This window comes from Tursiops truncatus, chromosome 18 (assembly GCF_011762595.2).
Source record: "Tursiops truncatus isolate mTurTru1 chromosome 18, mTurTru1.mat.Y, whole genome shotgun sequence".
Classification (NCBI taxonomy): domain Eukaryota; kingdom Metazoa; phylum Chordata; class Mammalia; order Artiodactyla; family Delphinidae; genus Tursiops; species Tursiops truncatus.
The window spans coordinates 55955714-55965440 of NC_047051.1; the positions used below are offsets into that span (position 1 = coordinate 55955714).

General features: G+C 32.5%; 1 long non-coding RNA gene across 1 annotated transcript in view; it reads right to left on the reverse strand.

Annotated features, from left to right (window-relative positions):
• The window catches only part of LOC141276982 (uncharacterized), a 56582-nt gene extending 53664 nt beyond the window's left edge, over nt 1–2918 (reverse strand). The window contains exons 1-2 of the long non-coding RNA XR_012327472.1: nt 2838–2918; nt 2379–2440 (exon numbers count right to left, since the gene is read on the reverse strand). This is a non-coding gene — a long non-coding RNA (uncharacterized lncRNA). The remainder of the gene's footprint in view (nt 1–2378; nt 2441–2837) is intronic.
• Nucleotides 2919–9727: the final 6809 nt, after the last annotated feature.

The window sequence follows — 9727 nt, forward strand, 5'->3', positions numbered from 1 at the left end:
AAGTTTTAATAGAAAAATTAAAAGATAACAAAGCAAAACAATCCTCATTCTTGATAAAATATTTCTTAACTTGGTATTTTAATCTAGAGAAATACTTATTCAAGTATGAGAATATGTTTTCTGATATGTAAAATCTCCAAAATGTATCTGTTGTTATCCCTTTTTCAGGAAGTTATTAGAAGATGTGTTCCAACAAAATGTGAAAGCAAACCAAAAATATTGAGAACACGAGAACCAGGAAACATGATCTACAACACAGAGTTGAGCAGAACTTCCAGGAAAACATATTATTTTAAACTACAAAGGTAAATGTAAGAAATGAAGAATGAGATTACAGTTGAGCAGAGAGGGGACTGAAATTTTTAATTTTTAACATTTTAATTTAATTTAGCTAATTTTGTTGAGTTTAAAATGTTTAAAATGAATTTTAAACATTTCTTCCAACCATACGGTTGTATTATCTTTGTGAAAATATAAATTTATGGAAAATAATTATGAGGATAAGTAAAATTTGGACAAGTAAAAAGTTTTAATATTTTCAAAAAAATTTTAAGACGTAAATAAATTTTAAATAGATTGGAACACATAGATTGGAACAAATAAAAGAATATTCAGATGTAAAATAAAAAACAGGCACATACACACTAACAAACGTAGTAAGGTAGATAGCTAGTTGGAAGCAGCCGCATGGCACAGGGATATTGGCTTGGTGCTTTGTGACAGCCTGGAGGGGTGGGATAGGGAGGGTGGGAGGGAGGGAGACGCAAGAGGGAAGAGATATGGGAACATATGTATATGTATAACTGATTCACTTTGTTATAAAGCAGAAACTAACACACCATTGTAAAGCAATTATACCCCAATAAAGATGTTAAAAAAAAAAAAAAAAAAAAAACAGGCACCATGAAGAAGCTATTCTGTGGATTTTTATCCCAGAGAGCCATTTTTAAAATATTGGTACGTATCTTATTCAGGTTGTAGAAAACAATGCAAAAGAGAAAACATCCTAACTGGTTAAAGCAAAAAGAGACTTTCTTTTTAAAGGCTTAAGAAAATAACTTGAAACTGAGCTTAGGGAAGGGACTTCTAAAACCAAACACAGATGATGGTCACAAATTTTGCCTCTCTGAGTACAACAGTCAAGAAGCTGTAGTTTCAGGAAGCTGCTGCCATAGCTGCTGATTCTAGAACAAATCCCTGGTCACACCCTTGTCAGATCAAGAGGCTCCTGGATCCTCAAACCACACAGATAGCTGCCAGCAAAATGGACACATTGGACTATGTCAGTTCTTTACCTCATTACAATCCAGGCCTAGATCAAATTCACACAAGCGTGCATCTGATTGGAAACATCTAAATTACCCCCAGGGGCCTGCCTAACTGCAAGGAAGTCTTAGAAAATAGTTTTTGTCCTCCCACTTGCACAGTAAAAAATATTAGAAACAGGTTGGAATAGGTGTTGAGCAAGTCAGTGACACATACACAAATTCCCCATAGTGAGAACAAGTATATACTGCTCTTTCACTTGATTTTTTCACTTTAAATAGTCTCTCCTTTCCAGTGCACAACATATCTCATATACAGATTTATAACAATTTGTGTAATGATTCTCCTATATAGATTTTAATATATCTAGGTTTCTTTTACTGCTATTTCGAACAATACTGTTGTCAATAAATTTGCATGCTCGTCACAGCAAGCATGCATTTATTTTTCTAGGATACCTCCCCAGAATAGGATTGCTCTTTGGAAATTCACATCTTTAGCTCAAGTCAATTAGCCAATTTGACTTTCAAAATACTTGTTCAAAATACATTTCCCTCAAAAAGAAACAAACAAAAAACACTGTGAATACTGAAATCATTAAAAAATAAAGTATCAATCTTTAGTGTTTAATTTTAGTTTGCCTTGTTATGATTATTTGTAAGCATCAAACATCTTTTGATATGTTTATCTACAAAGTGACCAATATTCTGATATTTCCCAGGACATAGTTTCATATCGCTTAATTAAAAGTAACACTCCCTATCTATATCTGGTCTATTTTTCCATTAAACACCATGCCTGATTCTTATTTTTAGGTGCACTTTTAGTAAGGATTCATCAAGCAATTACATTTAGGATTCATCAAACAATTACTTGTTATATGTGTTACAAATATTCTCTCCCAGAGTTTAATTTTTACATTAAACTTTGATTTGTAGTGTCTTTATCCTATTCAAGCCTTTGTTTCGTACTTAGCCAATGCTGTTGATTTTATTATTTCTTTTTAGAGTGTCTGAGATATGTGTTATAGTTTAAAAGTCTTTCCTTACATCTTAAAATGAAGATTTGGACTTATATACAATACATAAAACTAAAGAAACTATGTGCCTTACCATAAATTCATCTCTCTCCCCAGGAAACTACTTCCCTTTTAGCCAGTATGTTAAACGATCATCTGAAAGTACAAACACCAGCCCAAGAGACAGTGTTAGCATGTTCTTGAGTTAAGAGGAAAAAGTGAAGAAGGACAGGGAGGGGAAGGGTAGGAAGATAAGGAGGGGAAGGAGGGAAAGGAGGAAGAGGGCAAGAAAAATACTTGAGAGACAAAGCTTAGTTTCTTGGTAGATTTTAAATTCAATGCTGTGTGATCGAAGGTTCTGCCAGGCATAGAGCTTTCCAGAAACCTGGAAATCTTCTAGAGGTCCTGGGTGCTACTGATATTAAAATTCAGATACTTTGAAGTATTTTGAATCTCTTTTGGACTGGTGGTTATTGTATATATTCTCTCTAAACATTAGCATCTGGAAGGGAGAAGAGGCGGTCATGGGCTTTCCAAATTTCCAGTATCCTACCATATATGTTCCTTCCTCCTTCCAGCACATGAAGTCTCATTCTTGACCTGATCAAGGCACTGTCTCCATCCCAGATTGAACCAGCATCAAGGATGGGGAATGTTCTGGGTAAACAAAAAGGAAGTTTGAGTATAATGACGTACATAAACGTAAGACTTCAGAGAGAGAGGTATACTCTTTCAAATTCAAATGGGACATTTAGGCATTCTATGCCAAGCAGAAATTTTGGATTTAGGTAAATGTGATCTTTTAGAAATTTTGGATTGAGAAAATCCCAGAATGTAAACCTAGTTAGGGGCTGATGAGCTGGTTCATATGTGAGCTTATTCTGAACAATTTTAGATGCCAGAACTGAAATTTAACCTTTTCCAACTACCCTAGTCCATAAATACATTAGACTTAAAATATTCCCAAAGATTGGTTGCAACAAATGGTTGCTATGTACTCAGAAAAATTTGGTTCCTTTATTCAAGACTTATTTTTCAAATATCCCTTTAATTCTGTGATGTACATGGTAACTTCCATTAATGTCTATTTTGCTTACACCAGACATGGTTATTTCTGTTGTTTAAAATCAATACACTATGGTTATACACCAATGGTTATAGTTATTAGTATCTGGAATTGAGGTGTTGATATGACAGCCACTGATAGATGAGGGGAAGTGGGTGAGTACACTTAAGTTTATTCATTCCTGGGCAATATTTATTAGGTGGTAACAAAGCATCTGGTGGTTGCCAGTTATATCCTTTCACATTTTCTGTAGTTTCGAGAAAGTCTTCAATCAAGGAGCCCCTGCATTCCAGCAGGGATTTGAGATTATGATATAGGTTGTAAAGAAGAGTATCCTATTCCCTGAACATGTTTTTTATTCAAGTAGTGAAACATGACCTACGTAGGCCCATAAATTTTTTTTTTTTTGCTGTACGCGGGCCTCTCACTGTTGTGGCCTCTCCCTTTGCGGAGCACAGGCTCCGGACACGCAGGCTCAGCGGCCATGGCTCACGGGCCCAGCCGCTCCACGGCACGTGGGATCTTCCTGGACCGGGGCACGAACCCGTGTCCCCTGCATCGGCAGGCGGACTCTCAACCACTGCGCCACCAGGGAAGCCCTCCACACTAATTTTTAATGTTCAGATTGTTTGCAAGCTGCTCATAGTTCTTTCATATAAAATGCCTTCCCCATTCTTAGCAAAACACAGAAATAGCACACATATATTTTAAAATTTAAACCACTGAACAAAAATTTACATTGCCACCAAAACTGCAGAAAAAATTGATTGTATTAAAATAATTCTGATTAAGAGAGACATACTTGCAGTTACAAAATAAATGAGTCATGGGGATGAAATGTACAGTGTGGGTAATGTAGTCTCTAATTATGTAATACTTTTGTATGATAAGAGATGGAAACTAGAATTATTGTGGTGATCATTTTGTAATGTATAAAAATATCTGGTCCCTATGTCATGCACCAGGAACTAACACAGTGTTGTAGGTCAATTATACTTCAAAAAACAAATATACAAACACATAGAAAAAGAGATCAGATTTGTGGTTATGAGGTGGGAGACAGAGGGAGGAGGAATTGGATGCAGGTAGTCAGAAGGTACAAACTTCCAGTTATAAGATAAATAAATACTAGAGATGTAATATACAATATGACTAATATAATTAACACTGCTATATGTTATCTACGAAAGTTAAGAGACTAAATCCTAAATGTTCTCATCACAAGGAAAAAAATATTCACAGCTGAATTATTTGATGTTTGCTTACATGAATTGTACTCCCTACTAAAATTTCAGTATACTGAGGACAACACTGCTTTTTACATGTTCTCATATCCTTAAAAGTATATGTATTAATTTGATAAATTAATTAAATAAATAGAAAATAAACCTTACTAATACTTGTTTGGAAATAAATTATCTCAAATTTAAGTAGCCTGTTGAGTATGAGCATGTTGACTTAGATGGAAATTTGCTTATATTCATGAATCCCAGGCAAACACTGAATTTTATTTCCATCCTTTACATTTCATTCCATTAATATCCTTTAGGTAGTGTTAGTCAAAGGAAGAAAAATTTTACTTTCTATGACTTAAAATTATTTACAGATGATTACCTCAATATATTATTATTGGAAGATATCTGTGAGGTTAATTTATGTTTAATTGTTATTATAGAATATAGTACATCCTTAGTGTGTCTCAACCAAATAGCCACATAGGGGAGCTCTAACCTAACAAAAGAATAAATCACCTGCTAAACAGGACACTGTAACAATACTTTTCCTCTTTCACAATAAAATCCAATGACAGTTTTAGCCATTTGTACAGTATTCCAATCATATACCTTTTTGGCTTCTTGGAAGTATGTTTGCCTGAAGATTATATAAGTCACATTCAAAACAAATTATAGCAAAAGGCAGGAATTTTTTTTTTTTTTTTGTCCAACCAACCAGTTTAACATTCTGTATTACCTTGGAACCATATTACTATGGCTAGAGATTTTACTTCAAAGCAATTACACTTAATGAAAATGACTGTGAATTCTAGCAGTTGCTTTGATAGGCTGCAGTAACTGATGAAAGGAAGTGCCTGTAAATTATGTAAAGATGAAAGTAACAGAGCATATCTTTAATAATTCATATTTAATTGCCTTGGTAAGACTTTTTTTTAAACTCTGTTCTATATGGAATATATATTTTAACATTTCCTGCTGGATGGTAATTTTAAGTGAACTACAACATTTGTTTGTTGCATTATAAAATGAAATACAAAGTGAGAAACTTAACATCATTACATACATTTATTTTAAATGATTAAAAATCATCTTTTAATAGCACAGAACTCGTAACAATTTAATATTTTTTACTTTCATTTCATTTCACAAGCTTTTCTAAATGATTTCAGCAAAAATTAGATAAAGCTATACTGTTGGGGATTACTTTCTGAATGACAGTGTGAGAAATTCCACAGACCCCCAATCAATGAAATCAAATATAAACTGATGGAAATTATTTTTTCAAAAAAACCAAAGGCTTTTAAAATTATCCTAAGAGCATACAGCAAAGGAATAAATGTTTACTCAACACAAATAGAATAAATCTTGATAACAACAGTGAGGGTCTGTGGCTCTTAGGACAGTTCAGCCCCTACTCTCAGATAAGCATGACTGAAACTCCACTCAGGCTGAATGTGGGTAAGAAAATATGGCTTCTTTTCCCTGCCTCAGCTCCTATTCAAGGGTTACAGTATCACAATGGACAGTGGAGTGACCACCCTGATTTCTTATAATCCCCAACACTTTGTTTCTGAGGCTAATCCCAGGTAAGTACAGTCAAAGGGCTGGGGGCTTCCTTCTTCTACCCAGCTTGCACTTAAAGGGCTGAGACTTTACCTAAGGTGTGGCAGGCCAAAAAAACTGGGGCCCCAATTTTCACTGCCTCAGCTCACTTACATGGTGATGGTTCAATGTGAAAAGAGACAAGCCAAGAAGACCAGAGGTACAAACAAACAAGCGAAAAACAACAAGCCCCAGAAAAAGGGGAGATTAATATATATTTGATAGGTTATCTAACCTGTCCAGTTTTAAACAAAAAAATATTATGGTATGTGCAAAGATAAGGGAAAGTGAACATGCACAAGAAAAAGCAGGCAAAAGAAACTTTGAGAGGGCTGATATATAGGACTTAGAAGACAATGACTTGAAAGCAATTATTATAAATATATTCAAAGAACTAAAGGAAATCATGCATAAAGAAGTAAAGTATGGTGACAATATACACCAAATATTGAATATCAATAAAGAGAGTCATTTTAAAATGAAAGTGGTGATGTTTAATAGTACAACAAATGAAAAATTACTAGAAGGTGTCAAAAGTAGATTTGAAGGAGAAGAAAGAGTCTGTAAATTTGATGACAGTGATTATGCAATCTGAGTAACAAATAGACAAAAGAATGACAAAAATGTACAGGCCTTCATAGAAAAGGAGGACCTTGTTAACTACACCAACTATGAATAAAATGAGTACCAGAGGAAGAGGAGAGAGAGAAAAGTGCAGAAAAAATTTTGAAAAATTACAGAGAACTTCCCAAATTGGATGAATGACATTAATCTAATCTTCCAAGAAGCTCAGTGATTTAAAAATCAGATAAATGCAAAGAGATCCACATCCTAACATATTATATAGTATACTAAAAATTATCAGGGGCAAAGACAAAAAGAAAATACTGAAGCAGCAAGAGAACAAGTGACTCATCACATACAATGGAACACTAGTAAGATAAATAGCTGACTTCTCATCAGAAAAAACTGAGGCCTGAAGGCAGTGGGATGACATATTCAAAGTGCTAAAAGGAGAAAAGAAACACACAAAAAACTGTCAACCAAGAACCTTATATCCAGCAATATGTCTTTCACAAAAGAAGATAAAAAGACAACAACATTCACAGATAAAAAGATTATCTATTGCTAGCAGACTCACTTTACAAGAAATATGAAAATAAGTTCTTCCATTTGAAAATAAGTGGCTCAAGATAGAAATCTGAAAACAAATAACAAAGCAATCATAAAGAAAAATCTGTAATTGTAAAAAACAATTCAAATTCATGTCTTTTCTCCTTTCTTCCATTACCCAAGTCAAAAAGCAATTTTATTAACAACATTAATACAATAGAATTTTTGGTTCTATAACATATACAAATGTAACATCTTTGACAATAGAAAAGGAGGCACAAAGGAGGCGAGTGAGAACAAAGCTGATGTGGAGTAAGGAAGTAATATTAGATAGTAACTCAAATCCACAGGAACAAATGTAGAGAAGTAGAAATGATAAATAGGAAAGTTAAAATGTATATATTAAATATGTATATATGTAAATATATAAATATGTATAACTATAAAATAGATATCCTCCATTTCTTCTTTCATTTTAGCTAAAACACATGAAATTATATAAAGTAATAATTATATCAATGTATTGGTGGATTTGTATTATATTTAGATATTTTTTAAATGCTCAAAAAATGATGAAGCATATAGCAATGTAAGCAATATATATCTACTAGAATACAGTTAGCATACATCTGTAGTGGATCATGGTGAAGTTAAGAGGCTTTGGCAGGACCTAGAACAATGATTTAAGAAAATAATTTATAAATACAGTGTAAATTTTTAAGAGAATTAGAATGTTAAACTAGAAAATACTCAATGCAAAAGAAAGTAGTCAAGTGGAGGCCAAAAAGACATGAAGTATACAGAGAATAAAAGGTAAATTGAGAGACATAAATTCAACTATATTAATGATAACATTCAATATGAATGGATTAAAGAGTTCAAATAAATGAATGAAACAATTGACAGAATTTTTTTTTAAGTACCAGATATATGCTCTCTACTGGAGACAGGTTTTAAATTCAAAGAAACAAATAGTTTGAAAGTAAAAGGATGGAAAATATATATCATGCAAATAGTAACCATAATAAAGCTGGAGTAGCTATATTAATATTAGGCCAAAAAAAGATTTTAAAACAAAAAATTTACTAGAGATAAAGAAACACAATGATAAAAAAGAGTAAATCCATTAGAAAGACATAACAATTATCTACACATGTGCACCTAAGAAGAGGGTCCACAAATATAGAAAACAACTAAGGAAACAATTTTGCAGGTGAAAATTGGCAATTCTAAAGTAATAGTTGAGAAAAAAGTGGCAAAAGAATGACAAGAAAAAAGAAGATAAATACAACACTGAAAACCAACGAGAACTCACAGACATGTCTAAAGTATGTCACTTGATAACAATAGAATACCAATTATCTGTTATACATTTAACATTCTTCAAAATAGACCACATGCTAGGATACAAAATAAGCTTTAATACATTTAAAAGGAGTGAAATCCTTTAAGAATTTTCTTTGATCATAATGGAAAGAAATTAGAATGCAATATCAGAAGGAAATTTGAGAATTTTACAAATAAGTGGAAATTCACAGAAACTGCTAAATAAACAATTGCTCAAAGAAGAAATCATGAGGAACCTAGAAAATATCTTGAAATGAATAAAAATGAAAAGATGACATACCAAAATTTAAGGGATACAACTAAATAAGTATCCAGAGAGAAATATATTTTAAATGCCCATATAAAAGAAAACAAAAAAGATGGTGATTACAGTTAATAATACTGTATTGTATACTTGAACTTTGCTAAGAGATAAACCTTAAGCATTCTCACAACATATATACACAAAAAAAGACTAATATCTGAGGTAATAGGTATATTAATTAACCTGACTGTAGTAATCTTTATACAATGTATACATATATCATCACTTTGCACACTAAATATAGACAATTTTTAAAATTATACTTCAATAAAGCCAGGGGGGAAAAGAAAGATCTCAAATAAATAACCAACCTTCCACCAGAAGCAACTAGAAATAGTAGAGCAAAATAACTGAAGGAAAGCAGAGGAAGAAAATAATAAAGATTAGTGCAGAATTTTAAATAATAGAAAATAAAGTCAATAAAACCAAAAGTTGGTTCTATGAAAAAATAGGAGAAAAAATGACAATGCTTTAGCTATCTAGACCAAGTAAAAAAGAAAGCTAGAAGAATCAAATTATTACAAGCATATGATTCCACTTATATGAAATATCCAAAATAGTAAAATTGTCAGCAAATATACAAAAACAAAGTTTATTATTTTGCATAAAACCAGGTGGTGGTAGGATATGGGAAGTGATTGCTATTGGGTATGTGGGATTTGGGGAAGGATGATGATAATGTTCTAAAATTAACTGTGGTGATGGTTGTGCAACTCTGTGACTATACTAAAATTGTGTGCTTTAAATAGGCAAATTATATATCAGAATTTGTATAT